Source organism: Rhagoletis zephyria, unplaced genomic scaffold (assembly GCF_001687245.7).
Source record: "Rhagoletis zephyria isolate East Lansing unplaced genomic scaffold, Rhagoletis_zephyria_1.1 Rzeph_scaffold_00151, whole genome shotgun sequence".
In the NCBI taxonomy this organism is placed as follows: Eukaryota; Metazoa; Arthropoda; class Insecta; order Diptera; family Tephritidae; genus Rhagoletis; species Rhagoletis zephyria.
The window spans coordinates 306,642-327,233 of NW_016157235.1; the positions used below are offsets into that span (position 1 = coordinate 306,642).

The window sequence follows — 20,592 nt, forward strand, 5'->3', positions numbered from 1 at the left end:
CAAATAACTTAAGGCGGCGAGCACACAAAAGTTAAACATTCCAAAAATAGAATTATTAGCAAAAACCAACAATACCAACAACCACATGATCAAGTGAATTGCAGCGGAATAGCTGCGCTTGATTGTGTTGGCATAACAAAAATGAAAATAGTGGAAAAAAGCAAACGATAATTTACAAGGCGTACTTAGCACGGTGCATAGGCAACTGGCTGAGTCAGTGGGATCGTCGGTTCGAATCCTACTGAAAGAAGTCTGATGAGGAAATGTGGTGATTTCCGAAATAGCTATCACTTCTACCATTTTTTCAAATTATTGTTGCTTTTCCACAATAAATTTTCATTAAAAAACGGCCTCGAGCTCAATAAAAGTTGTTGAATTAAATTAAAATTTCAATTTTTCAAAAGTTTATTCATAAATGATTTTCTGACCTCCTTTTCATCAATTTTATATACTAATTGCTATATTTCCGTAAATATTCAATGAAAAAAAAACAAATTTTAATGCTGTATTTGGAAAATGTAGCGGAATTTCCCAATAAACAATTGACAATTTAACTGACTTCTCCTTGTATTAAACAAAAACAATTTACGATCGTATTCTATAAAGTATACACTAACCATTTGCGCAAAAATATTTTAGTGCACTCTATCCCATAAAAAAGTACGAATGTTTAAACATTACCGTGGATACGCGAATCCTCTACCGACGTTGGAATGCAGCGCCGATAAACCTGGGCCCGTACGTCGTTGCATGCTTATCTTTTTATCAACACAAGTATTTTATGAATGATTGGTACTTTATGAATGGAACATTTTTTATTTAAGTACGTTTCCTAGTTTTGTTATTTAATTACAACGTTGATTTTTTTTTTATATTTTTACAATTACATATTATGAGTGGCTTGAAAAAATCGTACATTCTAAGCAATTTGAAGCAGAGGGTTTGTAGCAATGAAACTGGCGTGTTCCCTTGATGGTTTTGGCTGTACGAAAACGTTTCTCCAACACCTTCTCATGTTTTTTATATTCAGCTAAAGTACAAAAACCAAAATCAACTTCCTTGAAAACCCGCACGCCTATTCGAACAATTTTTATGAAAGAATAGTTTTGTCCTGTAGACTAGCGCAGTATGCATTTTTTTTTAACGCAGCCACCAATGCCATCGCAAGCTCCTTTTCCGTGGGCAGTGACACTGATATACGCGATTCTCATTTGTTTAACGGACGCGTCGTGTGTACAATCAGTGTTGCCGCGAATCATTTTTAGTGGTAGCCGAATTCCTTTAAAAAAGGGCTAAAAAAGAGCTAAAAAATTCGTTGTGGCTAAAAATGGTAGCCAAAATTTTTTACTTACATATACATATATTTATAAGTATACACGCAAACATTATCAATAAGTAATGGTATAGAAAAACAACGAACTCTAGAAAAAAGCTAATATTTTATCCAACCAAAAACCTTTTTGTATAACAGGGGAAATATACGACACCAGCTTGCTGGCTCTATCATGTGATTGTACCATCAGGCTCGAAGCATATAACTTACCAGCATGATGGTACAGTATTTATTTCTTTACAAATGAGGTCGAAGAAAGATCGAAATGATTAGAGCCGAAATTTCATAATTTTTCTACCATTTTGTTAAACGTTGTTTTTTTTTTTAAATTCACAACTGCAATATCTCGAACTTAATCTTCCACAAACACGGCTTTGACTCATATACCACGACACCAGCAGCTTGTACAATCACACCACAAGAACATACGCGGTCAATCGACTTGATGGGCCATTTTACAAATTAATCATATTAAGGGTCGTAAACTTATCTATTTTAAACTATAGTTAAATCGTTAATAGATAAGTTAACAGCCCTAACACTTTAACAGTATGTATGTATAAAAACGTAGCCCACTAGAACTTGAAGGGAGATCTCCCTATATGAGAAATAAAAGAGTACTCCCCTTGACCTGATTTCGGAGCAACAAGATAGATTTGTCGGTTTTGTACTCCTTTATTACTCGCTTAGAAGTCAAATAGGAGATCTCCTAAGCGAGCAAGCAAAGAATGCTCTCTGAGGCATAATTTAGGAGCATTAAACTAGATTTTTCGGTTTTTTACTCCTATATTGCTCGGTTAGGAGAGTAATGGGATATATTCTAAGCGAGCAGTTAAGCTCTGAATGAACTCCCTGATTGCTCATTTAGGAGGTAAAAGGGATTACTCGCCACCCTAGGACATCCCGTGTTAAAGGGAGTATACAAAATTACATGCTTATACACAGAAGCATAGGGAGCAATGGGGAGTAGTCCTATACTCCAAGGGAGTACTCACCGAGTAATCGTACGATGATCCCAAGTTCTACTGGGAAGGAACATACAATACATAAGCATATATATCAGTCTTTCTTAGTTTAAAAATTCATCTCTTACATAAGTGAAAAAAGAAATGAGATCAAATTAAGCATATGCAACTTTTTCATGCCAAGTATGAATAAATTCTCCAAAGGGCTAAAAAAAAGGGCTAGGGGAAATTTTAAATTTATGTGGCCAAAAAAACTATGTGGTAGCTAAATCTAGACAAAAAAGGGCTAAAACGGCAACACTGTGTACAATATCAGAAATGCAGCAATGAATCAAATTCACTTGACAGTAAACAAGTGAAATCAATGCTTGCTCGCCATCAAAACAAACACTGTAGTGTCGCTGCTAACTATAACTCCTGCAATGTCAGTATTTGTTTTCTTACTGTAAATACTGATTTACACCAAAGAGAGCAAAGTAACGGGGCAGTACAGCGAGTGCAGTAAAACAGTTGGGAGTGAAGTGAACGGCAGCAGTGTGTTCCAAGTTAGTGATTTTGTGTTAGTACGCCGTGATACTATGTAGTATCTATATCTATATTAATAAAAATGTTGTGTTCGTATGTCACGGTCGTCAAAACTCGAGAACGGCTGAACCGATTTGAATAATTTTCTTTTTGTAGTGATCGGTATAATACCAGAACCAATGATATCGTAAAAAATTGGAGAGTTGCCACCTATTTGAAAATTTTTAAACCCAACTATATTGATGAAAGAAATAAGTTATTACAATATGGGTATCAAATTAAAGAGGTTTAACAAAGATAACAGCTGCAAATCTTTTTAATTCAGTCAAATTGATAAAATAAATGAAATATTGCCATGTGGGTGTCAAACTAAACATTTTGATACGCTTTCTCTGGGACCCCTGATTTTATCTATATTTTTTTTTTTAAAAGAGTTGCCAATTTTTAAAAACTGATCTAATCCGTACCGTTCGATCGATTTTCAAATGTGAGGTGTCAAATTAAAGGGCTCGGGCTGTAGATGTGCAATGAGGATTTATTATTATTTTTTCTTTTGAAAAGAGTTGCACCTTTTTTGACAAACTTATTTACATATAGGAGGGTTGCCACCTGATTAAAAAATAAAATTCAATTTGGATTAAGGGAAATAGGTAAAAGAAGTATGTATGTATCACCATATGGGTGCAAAACGAAATGGTTTTAAGAAGGTAATAGTTTGAAAATATTTTGAACAAGGGTGCCACCTGCTTGAAATGTCGAATTTAGTTAACTTATACACAAATTATATGAAACATTAAAATATGAATATCAAACGAAAGTGTGTTCAGGAATCTTTAGTTTCAACGCTAAGACTATTTTTGAGGTTAAGACTATTTTTGAGATGAAAAAGGGTTTCCACCTGTTTAAATAGTTAAATTCAAAGTATTTAGTAAGTTAAATGAATTATTAAAATTTGGGTATCAATCTAAAGGGTTTCAAAAATCCTTATTTCTGAACCATATTGAGTGGGGTTGCCACGTGTTTAAAAATCAAACTCAACTTAATTTATCACTTAATTAAAATACGTATCGCAATGTTAGACAAAGGAGCCTTAACAAGAGTCTAGCTCGAAAATACTTTTCAAGAGGGCTGTCATCTGTTTGAAAGATTTAATTTAATTAACTAATGCAAAATTTATGTGAATTATATAAATATGGGAGTCAAACGAAAGAGTGTTAAGAAATATTTAGTCTGAACATTGGAACGTTTGAGATGGGATGCCAAGTGTTTAAAAAGTTACATTCAAATTATTCAATTAAATCGACGAATTATTAAAGGATGGGTATCAATCGAAATGGGTTTGAAAACTTTTCATTTATGACCTTCGAACAACCAAATTCAAATTAGTTCATCTGCTATTGAAACACAAGTGTATCACAATGTCAGGCGAAAGAGATTTAAGAAGATTTTAGTTTGAAATAACTCTTGAAAAGGACTTTCACCTGTTTGAAATGTCGAATTTAGTTAACGTATACACAAGTTTTATGAAATATTTAGATATGGGTGTGAATCGAAGAAATTTATGAAAGCTTTAGTTTGAAAATATCTTTAATTAGGCTGGCCACCTTTTCGAAAAAAACATATCGATCAAAAAGTATAGGTATATGCATGTGTACTATGGTTGGTTGGTAGAAGCGTTGCCTGGGTATGTTCCCAGCACCCAATTAGTGCTGAAAGCACTACCGGTGAGGCAAGTGCCAGAAGTGCCGCTTGGCTATCTGAAAAAATGTATGCTTTTCGTACACCTACGCAGTTCCTCTCTAGTGCTTTACAGTCCCTTTCGATGCCCAGTACTTCCGCTTGGAAGATGCTAGCAAAGTCAGGTAGCCGAAACGAGAGAGAGACATTCAGCGTTTCAGAGAGCACCCCCGCACCCACACCGCAGTCCATTTTGGACCCGTCAGTATAGATTTCAGTGGAATTCTCTTCGACTATCCTGCCCCTACTCCAATCCCGTCTTGAAGGAAACTTCACCTGAAAGCTTTTCCTGAAATCTGTCGTAGGAGGTATATAATCTGATTGCTTCCCTGATTCGATAAGCTTGTCAAGAATACCACTATGGCCGTGCTGCAGCGCCCTCCAGCAGCCTGACTCTTTGGGTCTGACTGCCGCAGACGCAGCAGTTTCGCGGATATGGAGTTCTATGGGTAGTTGATGCAGGATTACATTAAGCGCATCAGATGCACACGACTTAGTTGCCCCTGTAGCACCTGCACAAGCTGCTCTTTGTATACTGCCTAATTTTCTGACGTTATATGACGTTATGTTTATCTAGTGCTGGCCACCAAACTAACGCCGCATACGTTAGTATTGGTTATATGATAGCCGTGTACATCCAGAGGACAAGCTTTGGTTTCAATCCCCAGTTCCTACTGAATATTCTTTTACATGTATAATAAGCTGTGTAGGTTCTCTCAACCCGCCTCACTATATTTGTCTTCGAGCTCAGCTTGGTATCTAATACGACACCCAAGTATTTAGCCTCGGAGGACAATGTGAGAGACGTTCCATTAAGGGAGGGAAGCCTGAATTGTGGTATTTTTGTTTTATTGGTGAACAGCATCTGTTCCGTCTTGCTAGGGTTGACACCCAGTCCACTTTTTGTAGCCCAGGTGTTTAGCCGGAGCAAAGCTCCCTCTAGGATTTCACTAATCGTTGAGGGGAAGAGACCTGATACCGAAACCACTACATCATCTGCATATGCTACTACTTTCACTCCACCTTTGTTGAGATCCAGTAGAATGTCGTTCAGTACCACCACCCATAGTAGCGAAGACAGAACTCCCCCTTGGAGAGTGCCTCTATTTGCATATCGGGATAGCCTTACTGAACCAATGGTTGAAATTATGATTCTGTTTCTGAGCATTTGTTCGATCCAGTCGCATATGTGGTCAGATATTCCCACTTTCACAAGAGGTCGAACAATTGCTTCGACTGTTATGTTATTGAAGGCCCCCTCTATGTCGAGGAATGCCGCCAAAGTGTACTGCTTGTAATTGAGTGATTTTTCTATGGTGCCCACGACTTCAAGAAGGGCATATTCAGTTGACCTGCCCTTAATGTATACACGTTGAGCTTTGGAAAGTTTGGAATTTCCCAGAAAAAGCCTAATATGTAGGTCTTAAAGTCTNTATATGATAGCCGTGTACATCCAGAGGACAAGCTTTGGTTTCAATCCCCAGTTCCTACTGAATATTCTTTTACATGTATAATAAGCTGTGTAGGTTCTCTCAACCCGCCTCACTATATTTGTCTTCGAGCTCAGCTTGGTATCTAATACGACACCCAAGTATTTAGCCTCGGAGGACAATGTGAGAGACGTTCCATTAAGGGAGGGAAGCCTGAATTGTGGTATTTTTGTTTTATTGGTGAACAGCATCTGTTCCGTCTTGCTAGGGTTGACACCCAGTCCACTTTTTGTAGCCCAGGTGTTTAGCCGGAGCAAAGCTCCCTCTAGGATTTCACTAATCGTTGAGGGGAAGAGACCTGATACCGAAACCACTACATCATCTGCATATGCTACTACTTTCACTCCACCTTTGTTGAGATCCAGTAGAATGTCGTTCAGTACCACCACCCATAGTAGCGAAGACAGAACTCCCCCTTGGAGAGTGCCTCTATTTGCATATCGGGATAGCCTTACTGAACCAATGGTTGAAATTATGATTCTGTTTCTGAGCATTTGTTCGATCCAGTCGCATATGTGGTCAGATATTCCCACTTTCACAAGAGGTCGAACAATTGCTTCGACTGTTATGTTATTGAAGGCCCCCTCTATGTCGAGGAATGCCGCCAAAGTGTACTGCTTGTAATTGAGTGATTTTTCTATGGTGCCCACGACTTCAAGAAGGGCATATTCAGTTGACCTGCCCTTAATGTATACACGTTGAGCTTTGGAAAGTTTGGAATTTCCCAGAAAAAGCCTAATATGTAGGTCTTAAAGTCTTTCCAGTACCTTTAGCAGGAAAGATGTAAGACTTATTGGTCGGAAGTCTTTTGCTTTTTCGTGATTTCTTCTTCCCGGTTTGGGAATGAAGACAACTTTGACTCTTTTCCAACTTTTCGGAATGTATTTCAAGCTGATACTGGCTTTGTAGACCCTGTCCAGCCAGGATACCATAGGCTCCTGTAATTTCTGGAGCATTATCGGAATGATGCCATCTGGGCCAGGGGATTTGTATGGGGAGAATTTATTTNTTCTCTCAACCCGCCTCACTATATTTGTCTTCGAGCTCAGCTTGGTATCTAATACGACACCCAAGTATTTAGCCTCGGAGGACAATGTGAGAGACGTTCCATTAAGGGAGGGAAGCCTGAATTGTGGTATTTTTGTTTTATTGGTGAACAGCATCTGTTCCGTCTTGCTAGGGTTGACACCCAGTCCACTTTTTGTAGCCCAGGTGTTTAGCCGGAGCAAAGCTCCCTCTAGGATTTCACTAATCGTTGAGGGGAAGAGACCTGATACCGAAACCACTACATCATCTGCATATGCTACTACTTTCACTCCACCTTTGTTGAGATCCAGTAGAATGTCGTTCAGTACCACCACCCATAGTAGCGAAGACAGAACTCCCCCTTGGAGAGTGCCTCTATTTGCATATCGGGATAGCCTTACTGAACCAATGGTTGAAATTATGATTCTGTTTCTGAGCATTTGTTCGATCCAGTCGCATATGTGGTCAGATATTCCCACTTTCACAAGAGGTCGAACAATTGCTTCGACTGTTATGTTATTGAAGGCCCCCTCTATGTCGAGGAATGCCGCCAAAGTGTACTGCTTGTAATTGAGTGATTTTTCTATGGTGCCCACGACTTCAAGAAGGGCATATTCAGTTGACCTGCCCTTAATGTATACACGTTGAGCTTTGGAAAGTTTGGAATTTCCCAGAAAAAGCCTAATATGTAGGTCTTAAAGTCTTTCCAGTACCTTTAGCAGGAAAGATGTAAGACTTATTGGTCGGAAGTCTTTTGCTTTTTCGTGATTTCTTCTTCCCGGTTTGGGAATGAAGACAACTTTGACTCTTTTCCAACTTTTCGGAATGTATTTCAAGCTGATACTGGCTTTGTAGACCCTGTCCAGCCAGGATACCATAGGCTCCTGTAATTTCTGGAGCATTATCGGAATGATGCCATCTGGGCCAGGGGATTTGTATGGGGAGAATTTATTTATGGCGAACTTAATTTTTTCCTTGTCTACGATTGAGTCGAGTAACTCTTTTGAGAGTGTGTACTATACGAGAAGGTATTTTGTGTGATAGTCATTAGATTTTCAGCGTTCTTTTGAATTTCAAAAATGAGAGATCAAATTAAAGACCTTAACCTGTAGATGTGCGATACAGTTTTATCTTTTTTACTTAGGGTCTTTTTTATCGGTAAAAAGTGATTTGAAATTTGATGAAATTAAAAACCTGCACTATGCGATACCCGTTTTCACTAAAAAACGGCTACACGGATTTAGATGAAATATGATCGCTTATAACTGTGACTAATATTTGGAATATTTTTTAGGTTTTTGAAATTTTATTTTTGGGGCGTTTTGACGCTTTGCGGGTTCACTAGTCAACTATTATTTTATGACCAGCATTTCAAATCATTTACGCACATCTCTAGTCTGTACTCAAGATTCTCAGAATTTAGGAGCCTCATGATTTCGAAAATAAATTTACGCACTGAGATTTCAATAATTATTAATATAAAGAATTAATCGTAAGAATTATTAACTTATGTAATAATAATATACCTATATGATTTTTAAAACGTAAGCATGCAACGACGAACGGGCCCATGTTTATCGGCGCTGCGTTCCAACGTCGGTAGTGGTTTCGCGTATCCACGATAATGTTTAAACATTCGTACTTTTTTATGGGATAGTGTTGCGAGTTAACTTTGCGATGGAAGCCCGGAGTAAAATAAAAGACCAGTGTTACGTCTTAACACTTCAGTGGTTTATTTCAGAATGAAAATCAAAAATGATTACAACATAAATTGCGACTCGATTTCAACTGCGCAGAAAATGAACCGTTACAAAAACTGAAAAACAATGTTCTTGCAAAGGGGAAAGTACAGATAGAGTGCACTAAAATATTTTTGCACGAATTGTTAGTGTATACATCATAGAATAAGATCGTAAATTTTTTTTTGTTTAACACAAGAAGTCAGTTATATTGTCAATAATTTATTGGGAAATTTATTATTATTTAATAATATCAAAAAATAAAATTTTTCCTATATGAATAATTTTTTCGATTCTGTTACTTTTTCTGAATACATCACTAAAACTCAGTTATTTTGCATTGAATATTTACGGAAGTATAGCAATTAATATATAAAATTAATGAAATAATGAAGGTCAAAAACTCATTTATGAATAAATTTGTGAAAAATTGAAATTATCAAAAAATATTTTTGACCTTTGAATATCTACCAAAACATACTTAAAATTCTTCTACTTAATTTGTTGTGACCCGTTTCAGAAAGTTTTACTCATTATGTGATTTAATGTGATGTGATGTCATAAAATGTGATCACATGTCATGTGCCGATTATTAAATCGATAACACAAATCGATTAATTTATAGATAATTGAATCGACAACAATATGGATTATTATACCGATAACAATATCGGTTATTATATCGATAAAAATATCGGTTTTTATATCGATAACAGTATCGATTATTATATCGATAACAATATCGGTTATTGTATTAATGAAAATATCGAGAATTATATCGATAACAATATCGATCTCCATTCTCATCTTTTTCTTCATATTTATCTTTATTTTTGGATATTCCGCTTCACCTTTACCTTAAAGTGTATAAATATAGTTTGATTGTTGTTTTTGTTGTTATTTTTTGCCTTTGCCTCTATCCTTTTCCTCATCTATGTACGTACTAACCTTTACTTTCATTCTTGTATTTGGCTTAATCTAAGTCTTATTCTTAAACCGCTTATTAGCACACTTTCGTTAAATTAATACCATGCGCAAGCATATAAGAAGCACTTGTTTTCGGTGCACCCATTTCCTTCCCAATCATATCCGTGTGCATCATTTCCGTTGAATTTTCCAATTTAATCCCAACCAACCAACCGCCGCACAGTGGTCGGAGAAGCTATTTTTTACACGAAAAATTAGAAGCGCTGTTACGATTATAATAAAAATGCATCATTGTAGTATTTTTGTTATGCTAAATCTGAATATGCTATAATTAGTTTTGGTTTGACAGTTTACAGCTGTCAAATCAACTGCTAATGTCTCTAAAAATAAGAAAATCTTTTTGAAAATAAAACTTATTAGGTTTTTAGGCACGCTAGTCACGAATTTTATGTCAAATTTAAAGTTTGACAGTCGACAGCTGTCAAACGGACTGCCAATTTTTATAAAAATCAGAGAATCTTTTTAAAAACGTTACTGATAACGTTTTTAAATATGCTGATCACGAATTTTACGTCAAACTAAAGCTTTGAGAGTTGACAGCTGTCAAATCGACTGTTAATTTTTCTGATAATAAGAAAATGTTTCTTAAATGCTACTGGTAAGGGTTTTAGACATGCTAGTCACGAATTTTACGTGAAATTAAAACCTTGAGATTTGACAGCTTTCGAATGGGCTGTAAATTTCTCTTAAAATAAGGAGAATTCCCTAAGAAGTAAACGTACTACGTTTTAATGCTCACTGATCTCGAGTTCGATATTACATTCAAACTTTTTCAGTTGAAATCTGTCAAATAAACTGTCATTTTTGGTTGAGTTACACAATATATTTATTAAGCAGAATTACTGGTTTGATCGAACATATTTAAAATAAATTTATGACGAAATTACGAATTAATAACATTAATTATATTTATAAATGGGGTATAGTTGGGCCGCTTGCTATATGTTCACCCCAGACAATTTTTTTAGATTTTTTTTATTTTATACCAAATTGGTGATTTCCAAAACTAAAGTTTTCTCATTTTTAAATAACGTTATTCAGGTTTGAATTTTTGTAAATGAGAAATAAAAAAAATATATAAAACCTTCTGGGCCTAGGTGAAATTTCTGGGCGGAACACATAGCAGATGGCCCCAACTATCATCAGTTCACGTATGTTCAAACGTCTACCAAACACCCTGTATTAACTAATATTATAGACAACAAAATAAAATAGAAATAACGAAATATTTTTTCACTCATCTCTATCACTTTCAACAAAACTGATGCGTTTTGAGTAGAGTTCACGCAAAAGACTGATAACTTCTTCGGAAATGGCATCTGCTTTTCGAAGAGGGGGTCGTCTCATACTGGATATAACAGGATCAGATGTTATAATTAACTTGTGAAATAAATCTTTGTTAGATTCCGTCCTGGTAATTTTTAGAGTGTTATGCTCGCGATACCATCTGAAGTCTTTGTTGCGAGCCCCCTCGGCTTCCTCAGAAAAATGCCCTACTGGCAAAGGCATACCAAAGGCAATAGCAAATGTGATGAAAATTTAGTATTTTTTTAATTCTTGGGCGTCATATTGGATACAGAAGAATAGCAGATGTTTCCAGTAAGGAAAGGCGTAATATTCGGTAACGATAACTTCCGATAACAGCCTTCGGAGCTGCCATGAATGCGAAACTCTAAATAGAAAATTTCAAAAAAATCAACAATTTATTTAAATCTCGGACGCCATATTGGATTTTGAATTTTGAATTTTCTAAAACTAGTTTGAAATTTGTAATAAGCGAACTTAAAAACCTCAAAATACCAAATTTCATGGAAATTCAGTATTTTTTTTTTTTATTCTTGGACACCATATTGGATTCGTTATTTTCGGTTTTTGAAAATTGACTTCAGATTTGTCAAGACACATCTTATAAATAATATGATGCTAAATATATATATATATGTTTTATATACTTTATGTTATTTGGAACAACTGCTAAAGTTGGTCTAGTGTAATAAGTGGCCGCCTTCTTTTTGGCGCGAGTATGCGCGGCTATTCTTTTCGTAGATCTTTAACGGACCCCTTGCATTACTTTTTGGTAAAGGAATGAAGATCCTTATCTGCTCTAATCATTAGTTATACCATTTTGAAGAAAATAGAAAGCCGCGTTTTTAATAAAAATGGCCGCCACTCTCTTTGGCGCGAGTATGCGCGGCTATTCTTTCCTTACATCCTTAAAGGACCCCTTGCATTACTTTCTGGTAAAGGAATGAAGATCCTACTCGGCCCTACAAATTAGTTATACCTTTTTGAAAAAAATATTTCTAGAACAATAATCCTTGTTATTAAGATATTCATAATTTGGCAACAAAATTGTATTATGTAATATTTCATATGAAATCATCATTTTCCATCTTTAAGAAGTAACAATAAACCAGCAATTACTGTTATAATTTAAAGTTTCCATAGAAAAAATTGTTAAGAAAGCTATCAACTCATAACTGTTAGAATAAGCCACGATCGAATTCGCTGAATTAAATGGATTCAACAGCTTGCTCAGCACATATTATTAAAAATACTAACCAGCTTTGAGTACGCTGGACATCTCTGAATAAGAATGGCCTTACTCCAGTTAATGTATCACAGTTTAAAAATAGACTTTTTTCGCCTATAACATGGCATGGGGGCGATCCGTCACCATTCTGTAACCAGTGAAGCTTTGGTTTCCTCGAAAAGCGGTGCCGTAATATTACGACCGTAGCATACCGAACGCTATTCTCAACGCTAATAGCGGTACCGCTTTTATGTAAAGCTAAACGAGCGTAACGGAGCTTAGTTCTACACTGTCACTGTCGCCGTCAGAAACATTACGGTGCCGTCAAATTACATTACGGTGCGGATTTCCGTCATCTTAGTTGACATCTGGTATTATTTACATGGCAACGTAAAGTTACGACCGCTATTTTACGTTACCGCTTTCGAGGAAACCAAAGCTTCAGCGACAAGTTTCGGATCGATATCGCACTTGTTGACGTAAAAATATTTTATATCATACGTCAACAATACCGATACCGATTCGAAAATTGTCGCTAACTGGTTAAAGAATCTGTCGCTAACTGGTTACAGAATCAGCCTACAAAAATGATATCGTCCGATTCAGCTGGAACAAAAATGCTTCAAACAAGTAAGAGTTTCTCTGTATTATGACCCCGAACCGACATATATACATCTTTCATTTGAATCAGTATTAAAAGCTCTATTGGCTCCCACATTCGGGTTTTGATAGGCGAGTTTTCCCTGAACCGTTTTTTCCATATTTTTGGCCTATGTGCGCTTTTATTCGAAACCTGAATGTTTCGGTACCGAGTATCGAGAGTATTGGATACTTAAAAGTATTGACAAAGCACATCACTACTGCTGTCATCTCGACTGTGACGTTAGCGAAACAGCTGATTCTGTCAAATTCACTGAGAGCCGATTAGCGGTATTGCCATCGCCGCCACCTTCTGTATTCTCTCCACCGTGAGTATATACAGTAATAAACGTTTTTGAGTATTCCTCGGTAAAAGTAAAATCTGATCAGGGTTGATAATGAGAAGGAGCATGAATTTTGCCGATTCAGAGTTGCACACAAATTTACTGTGGTATGAAACGAAGCAACAACCGTACTATGGCAGAGTGGCAAAGGTAATTTTGTAAAAAAAAACACTGTGAGCCTCACTAAAATCTACTCATCATGTTGGATCAGCTCCGCGTAATGGACCATTGAATGTGCTGGCTAAACTTATGACCACCATAACCTTCGGAGTCTCCAAGTAAATGCGTGTCCTGAGTTTCTATACTTTGATGTTGAGTATTTTTGGGGGCGTTGTCAGAACACCTACATAAAAAAGAAGCAGACCAATCTTCATGGACGAGCAAACCCGAAAACCTAAAAAAAGATAGCTATGTAAAAGTTACTGCTTCAAAACTCGCTATATTCAATTTTTATAAATAAAATTTGCAAAAACTACTCTTGTTTATCCAAATTTTCAGATAATAAAGAGAAAAATACAATTTGGAGGTTACTTGTTGTTGCAGATTTTTTTTAATTTATGGCTTACTTTGCAAGTGGACTTCTCATTTGTGCAATATTAAAAAAAAAAATCAACAAACTTTCGTACAAATTTCGAACTTATAAAAATTTTAAAAAATCAATCGACATTTTTAGCCATTTGAAACGTGTACTTTATTCTACTAGAATTCAATAGGCTACAAAACTGCATACTCAGAACTTAATTAAAAAACTCGAAATTTTAACGAAAATTTGTAATATTTTTTTTTAATTGCATAAATTTTTATTTGGTACATTTGTACAGATTTGTAAATTTTTATATTAGGCTATTGGTAAAAAAATGGGAAATTTTTTTTTGTAGTCAAAAGATTAGTACAATATTCGGAACACATCGAGATAACCAACCGTTCAGCTATGGGAAAACCAAAAATGCACACCGATAGTACTTTTTACGCTGATCTCAACTATATAAATTTAATTTCCCGCAATTAAAAAGTAAAGAAGATATAAAAGGTTAAAGAAAATGTTTGTGATATTTTAAAATATTAATATTTTCTGAACTACGTAACCGATTAAAAGGGTAATGATATCAAACTAAGGACAATCAGTCTGTCTTTAAGTTGATATATAAAATGTGTTTGCTTGATTACATATTTAAGCCAGGAATATTAAAAAACAAATAAAATGTTATAATTTTTTCATAAAATAACCTTTTTTATACATATATATTATTTAGAAAGTGCAAGTTCTTACCTTTAATTTGATATACATATTTTATTATGATCTAATTTTGAGGTTTAAGAATTCAGTGATAAAAAAAATTAAAAGCATTTACAAGCAAGTGACAAGTGTGGATGATATCATAGTTTCTTTTACAAAGTAGAATTCTCCTTTCTGTATTGCCGAAGAAGCGGAGCTGAACACCTCTTGCAGAGAACACCTTTCTGTGTAGGCGGCCTTCGGCCGCACTTAAGGATTATAACCCTTACCAGAATTTTCCTTTTGGTGTGCACCAACTGGGGCTACCGCCCCAGTGATGTAGCCTTGGGAAAGGATGAGGTAACTAGAATTCCCTTTCTGTGTGGTAAATCTGGGGCTGCCGCCCCAGTGATGTCTATTATGGTTACTGGGTGTTTTATAAAAATGTCTTGTATATAAAAATGTCTTGTGCAAATGAATATTTAACATTTTTCAAGCGAATAGACGCAAATGAAAATTGTGATTTTTGGCCATTTATCTAAGAGGTCCCTAGGGAACCATAGGGGACGTAGGTGGTCGGGGGTAGAATTTGTGTCAATGGCGGTTCATTAGCTCTCCAAAAAGGTGGGTTAGAGGTGCCCGCCCACTTACCTTTCGTCCACCGCCCCTTTAACGAACGGCCATAATGGAAAGCCAACCCGTTTAATTAACTACAATATGCATTTGCACATACATGCATTTATATTTTTTTATTCACTGAATTCTGAAAACTCAAAAGCAAATCATAATATAATATGAATATCAAATTAAAGGTAAAAACTTCCACTTTCTAAATAATATAAATTTTCTTAGCATTGATTATGGACTTTTTCTAAAGAAGGTTATTATATGAAAAAATTATGAATTTTTTTGTTTTATAATATTTTTGGCTTAAGTATATAAAAAAGCATACAGTGAGTCACTTAAGTAAGTATACAACTCAATGGAAGTCTCAAATTATTTGAAAATTGCACCCAATTTTAAAATCGAGCAGCATTTTTTACAATTAATATTTAAAGTGTAGTATGCGTCGTCATGTACGCATCAAAATAACGGAATATTTGTGTCCCGTTATCCTCAGCAAACAATTTTCAAGAGGATGTGCAAAAATTGTATCACATAAGTAAATATACAGCGAACGTTTGCTTGGTGAGCATCGAATTCGCGTGAGTTAAATAAAATCAATTTTGTAAAAGTAATACGGTTATTTTCTAAGTAGGTAATACCATAAAAAAAAAAAAAACTACTCATCATGTTGGAGCAGCTCCGGGTAATGGACTATTGAATGTGCTGGCTAAACTTATGACCACCATAAAATTCGGAGTCTCCAAGTAAATGCGTGTTCAGAGTTTCTATACTTTGATGTTGAGTATTTTTGTGGAGCTCCGGGTAATGGTCACTTAAACTTGGGTGAGCTTTATGAGCTCTCTGGGCGGATGCGCTGGCAGGCTTTGGAGTCTCTATAACTATGCAAACCTTGTTTTGGTTTGGAATAAAGACTTAAATATATTCGGAAATTTAGAATTTTGCTTGATAAATTCACAAAATTCACGGTTTTCATAAAAATATAATCTTACAATGGATATTTTATTGATTTTAAACTTACATTTATGAAAACTCCATTGAGTGTTATAATAAATAACGATTTGAGTTTCCAGGTTAAAGAAACACAAGCAATAATTGTGTACTTTACTCTTGATATTATTCTTAATTAAGCATTGGTTTTATATTTAACATACATTTGTTCAAAAATAACACAATTATATATATTTTATCCTCGAAAAGAACTTTTTCTAATCATGAGGCGAAATTCCCCACAGTAGGTGTTGCCGTGCGCGAAAAACGAAAATGCTGCACACAACCCAAAGGTACTCCTCGGGGAACAATTGGTGAAAAACTGCGAAAAGGTTTATTACTGTATATACTGTGGCTGAAATGACTCGCTTATATATACACGAGATTTGGAAGTTTTTATCCAGACGTCCAATCGACATGTTTGAGGTATCGTTGGAAAGGTCTTGTAGAGTGTGTCCAGAAAATGTGTTCAAGTTTCATAAACGATTATCCGAATTCTTAAAAATTGGGCTAAAGTGTTGCGAATCAAAAAACGTTTTTTTGCTTTTGCCGGTTTAAGAGAGCATGAGGGTACACCCGACATATTTAGTGTTATTCTATAGGCCAATACCTTTCAAACGATACCTTATATATTCCAGCTTCTAGTTGGAAAGATATAGAGCTAAATGTGTTTTGGTTCGTGTCTCCACTACGAGATGCTTTGCGATGTGTGTAGCGTATGTACGTACCTTCATTTAATTTTTATCAAACTTTCAGGAATTAAAGTACCAAAAAAACTACGAAGGTTTTGTTCCAGGATGTTTCGATTCGTATGCCTTTGTGGGCGTGGCTGATGCCTGAAATTCAAAAAAGGCAGTTTTTTAAACTACCACTGAGGTCGCACTACTCATTACATACCATTCTGTCGATATCAGTAGAAGGGCCGTAAAACAAGCTATCTAATGCTGTCTTTTGCGTTTATGAAGCACAAATATGTCATAACGTTATCGCCTTAAAACAAAAAATCAAGCTGCTGAAAATATAGATTTCGGGCATTTGCTCAAAAACTGGTGATTTTATTCCTCAAGTCTAACCCAAAACCATAGCTTTAATCTTGTATATAGCTTATATCTGGGAAAATTCTGGTTGTGGAGATTTTGCGATTCAAATTCTCCGCAAAAAACTGTCCAATCCCCGATTGCCACCTAAACCTCAATTGCCTGCAAATCGGGGGAATTTCTCGTGAGTTGACTTCCCTGCACGCAATACATATTTTTTTTTTGTAGGCATAGTACATAGCCTAGTCGCTTTCTCATTTTATAGAAATATTTTTTTTTATTTTTCCAGGTTTCTTTGGTTGCATCTATATTAATAAAAATGTTGTGTTCGTATGTCACGGTCGTCAAAACTCGAGAACGGCTGAACCGATTTGAATAATTTTTTTTTTGTATTGTTCGGTGTAATACCAGAACCAATGATATCGCAAAAAATTTGAGGGTTGCCACATATTTGAAAATTTTTAAACCCAATTATATTGATAAAATAAATAAGTCATTACAATATGGGTACCAAATTAAAGAGGTTTAAGAAAGATAACTGCTGGAAATATTGTTGATGAGGGTTGCCACCTATTTGAAAATTTTAACTCAGTCAAAATGATAAAATAAATTAAATATTGCCAAGTGGGTGTCAAACTAAAGAATTTTATGAAGGCTTACAGTCGAAAGTATGTTTTTTGAGGGTTGCCACCTGTTTGAAAATTTATCTAAAGTACATCGACAAAATAAATTAAATATTACAATATGGGTATCAATTCAAAGAGGTTTAAGAAAGATAACTGTTGGAAATATTTTTGAGGAGGGTTGCCACCAATTTTAAAATTTTAACTCAGTTAACTTGATAAAGTAAATGAAATATTGCTATGTGGGTATCAAACTAAAGACTTTTAAGAAGGCTTACAGTCGAAAATATTTTAAAGGAGTGTTGCCGCCTGTTTAAAAATTTAGCATAATATAATTGATAAACTAAATGATATACGACAATAAAGATTTTAAATTTAAGAGGTTTAAGAAAGAAAATTGCTGGAAATATTTTTGAGTATAATTACCAAATCTAGAAAAATTTAAACTCAGTTATTTTGCTAAAATAAATGAAATACGGTAATTTGGGTATCAAACTTTAGATTTTTAAGAAGGCTTACAGTCGAAAATATGTTTGAGGAGGGTTGTTATCTGTTTGAAAATTTAACTCAATTTAATTGATAAAATAAATAACTTTTTATATAGGTGTCAAATTAAAGAAGTTATGACTGTTGGAGACATTTTTGAAGAGGGTTTCCACCTATTTAAAAATTTGACTCAAATAAATTGATAGATCAATGCAATATTGCAATGTGGGTATCAAATAAAATAGGTTTCAGAAAGATTACTCTTGGAAATATTTTTGAGGAGGGTTGCCGCCTATTTAAAAATTTTATCTCGGCTAAGTTGATAAAATAAATGAAATATTGCAATGTGGGTATCAAATAAAATAGGTTTCAGAAAGATTACTCTTGGAAATATTTTTGAGGAGGGTTGCCGCCTATTTAAAAATTTTATCTCGGCTAAGTTGATAAAATAAATGAAATATTGCAATGTGGGTATCAAATTAAATAGGTTTCAGTACGAGAACTGTTGAAAATTTTTTTTAGTAGGGTTGCCATCTAATTTAAAATTTAACTCAATTAAATTGATAAAATAAATGAAGTATTGCCATGTGGGTGGGTGTCGAAACTAAAGAGCTTTAAGAAGGCTTACAGCAGAAAATTTGTTTGAAGGAGCGTTACCACCTGGTTAAAAATCTAACTCAATTTAATTGATAAAATGAATGATATATTACAATAGAAAGATTACTGTAGGGAATATTTTTGAGGAGGCCTGCCACCTAAGAAGAAGAAGAAGAAGAAATTGATAAAATAAATGAAATATTGCAATGTCGGTAACAAGCTTTCGATTCTTATTATGGTTTACGGCCGAAAATATATTTGAGGAGGTTGCCACCTGTTTGAAAATTTAACTCAATTTGCATAACTGATAAAATAAATGATTTATTAATATATTGGTATTGAATTAAGGAGGTTTAAGATGGATGACTGTTGAAAATATTTTTGAGGAGAGTTGCCACCTTTTCCAAAGTTTGAACTCGAAAGCTTAGTATGTTGCACCAATGCATTTTCATTATAAAGCGATAAAATAAATAAACCAACGAAAAATTATTCCTTTGTAAAATATGTTTGATTTATTATTATTTATTTATGGCTATGTACAAATGTAAAGCGGATACGGACGATGTGTGGTGGCTGACGGTCGCTCCTGGTTGAATACGGGAAAATAAGTACCCGCGCTATTTTCAATAGAATTGAGTTGAACCTCAAAGCAGTAAAACTGTTTGGAGGGCAAGTTAAGAGATAGTTAATTTGGCGGGAAAAATGTATGACAGTTTCTAATAAATACATGTATACATGTGTGCGTACATATGTATATTATTAAGCATTATGGTGGACCGTCTTAGGTTGATTAAGTAAAAGAAATATTGCAATGTGGGTATCAAACTAAAGAGTTTTAAGAAGACTTACAATCGAAAATATGTGTGAGGTACAATATGGGTGCCAAAAGTATTTAAAAAATCTTGATTTGGAAATATTTTTAATAGGATTATTAACTATCTAAAAGTAAAGACTGAAAATATTGAAATTAAACGAAATATTACATAACTGGTTCCAAACGAAAAGAGTTTGGGAAAGCTTTACTAAGGCATTTTTTTAAATATTTCAACTTATCCAAAATCCGAACAGTTTAAATAAATATAGAATTTACAACATCTTATAAAACGAAGTGATCATATTATCAACGAAGAGCTGGTACACAAATTACTTAAAGTTAAAAAATAATAAACAAGTAATTTTTAAGCAAAAAGCACACGGACTCCAATTCTCATATAATAATTTAATAGTACCGTTACTTTTTTCATGATCAAATGATCGGATCTAAACTAAATTAGTATGGGATCACCTGGAAAGCGGTTGNTTACACAAATTACTTTAAGTTAAAAAATAATAAACAAGTAATTTTTAAGCAAAAAGCACACGGACTCCAATTCTCATATAAAAATTTAATAGTACCGTTACTTTTTTCATGATCCAATGATCGGATCTAAACTAAATTAGTATGGGATCACCTGGAAAGCGGTTGACGTGGTCCAAAGCATTATAAATCAGTTAACTTTTAATCGTAAACAATTTCGTTTGGGGTCGCCATAGCCTACTACGTATATTGCGAGTAAAGTATTATGATTATGATTATCATTACTATTCTGAACTCCTATTCCCCATCAAGGATTCGCAAATTAAAGCGAAATCAGAAAGGCATTTACGATCGCATGATACAAATGTTAAGATAATAAGAGCTGCAGAACTGAACCATGTAGG

At 34.8% G+C, this 20,592-nt stretch overlaps 1 protein-coding gene across 11 annotated transcripts in view; it reads right to left on the reverse strand.

Annotated features, from left to right (window-relative positions):
• Syt1 (Synaptotagmin 1) overlaps window positions 1-20,592 on the reverse strand; it is a 388,134-nt gene that overhangs the window by 265,696 nt on the left and 101,846 nt on the right. The window lies entirely within an intron of this gene.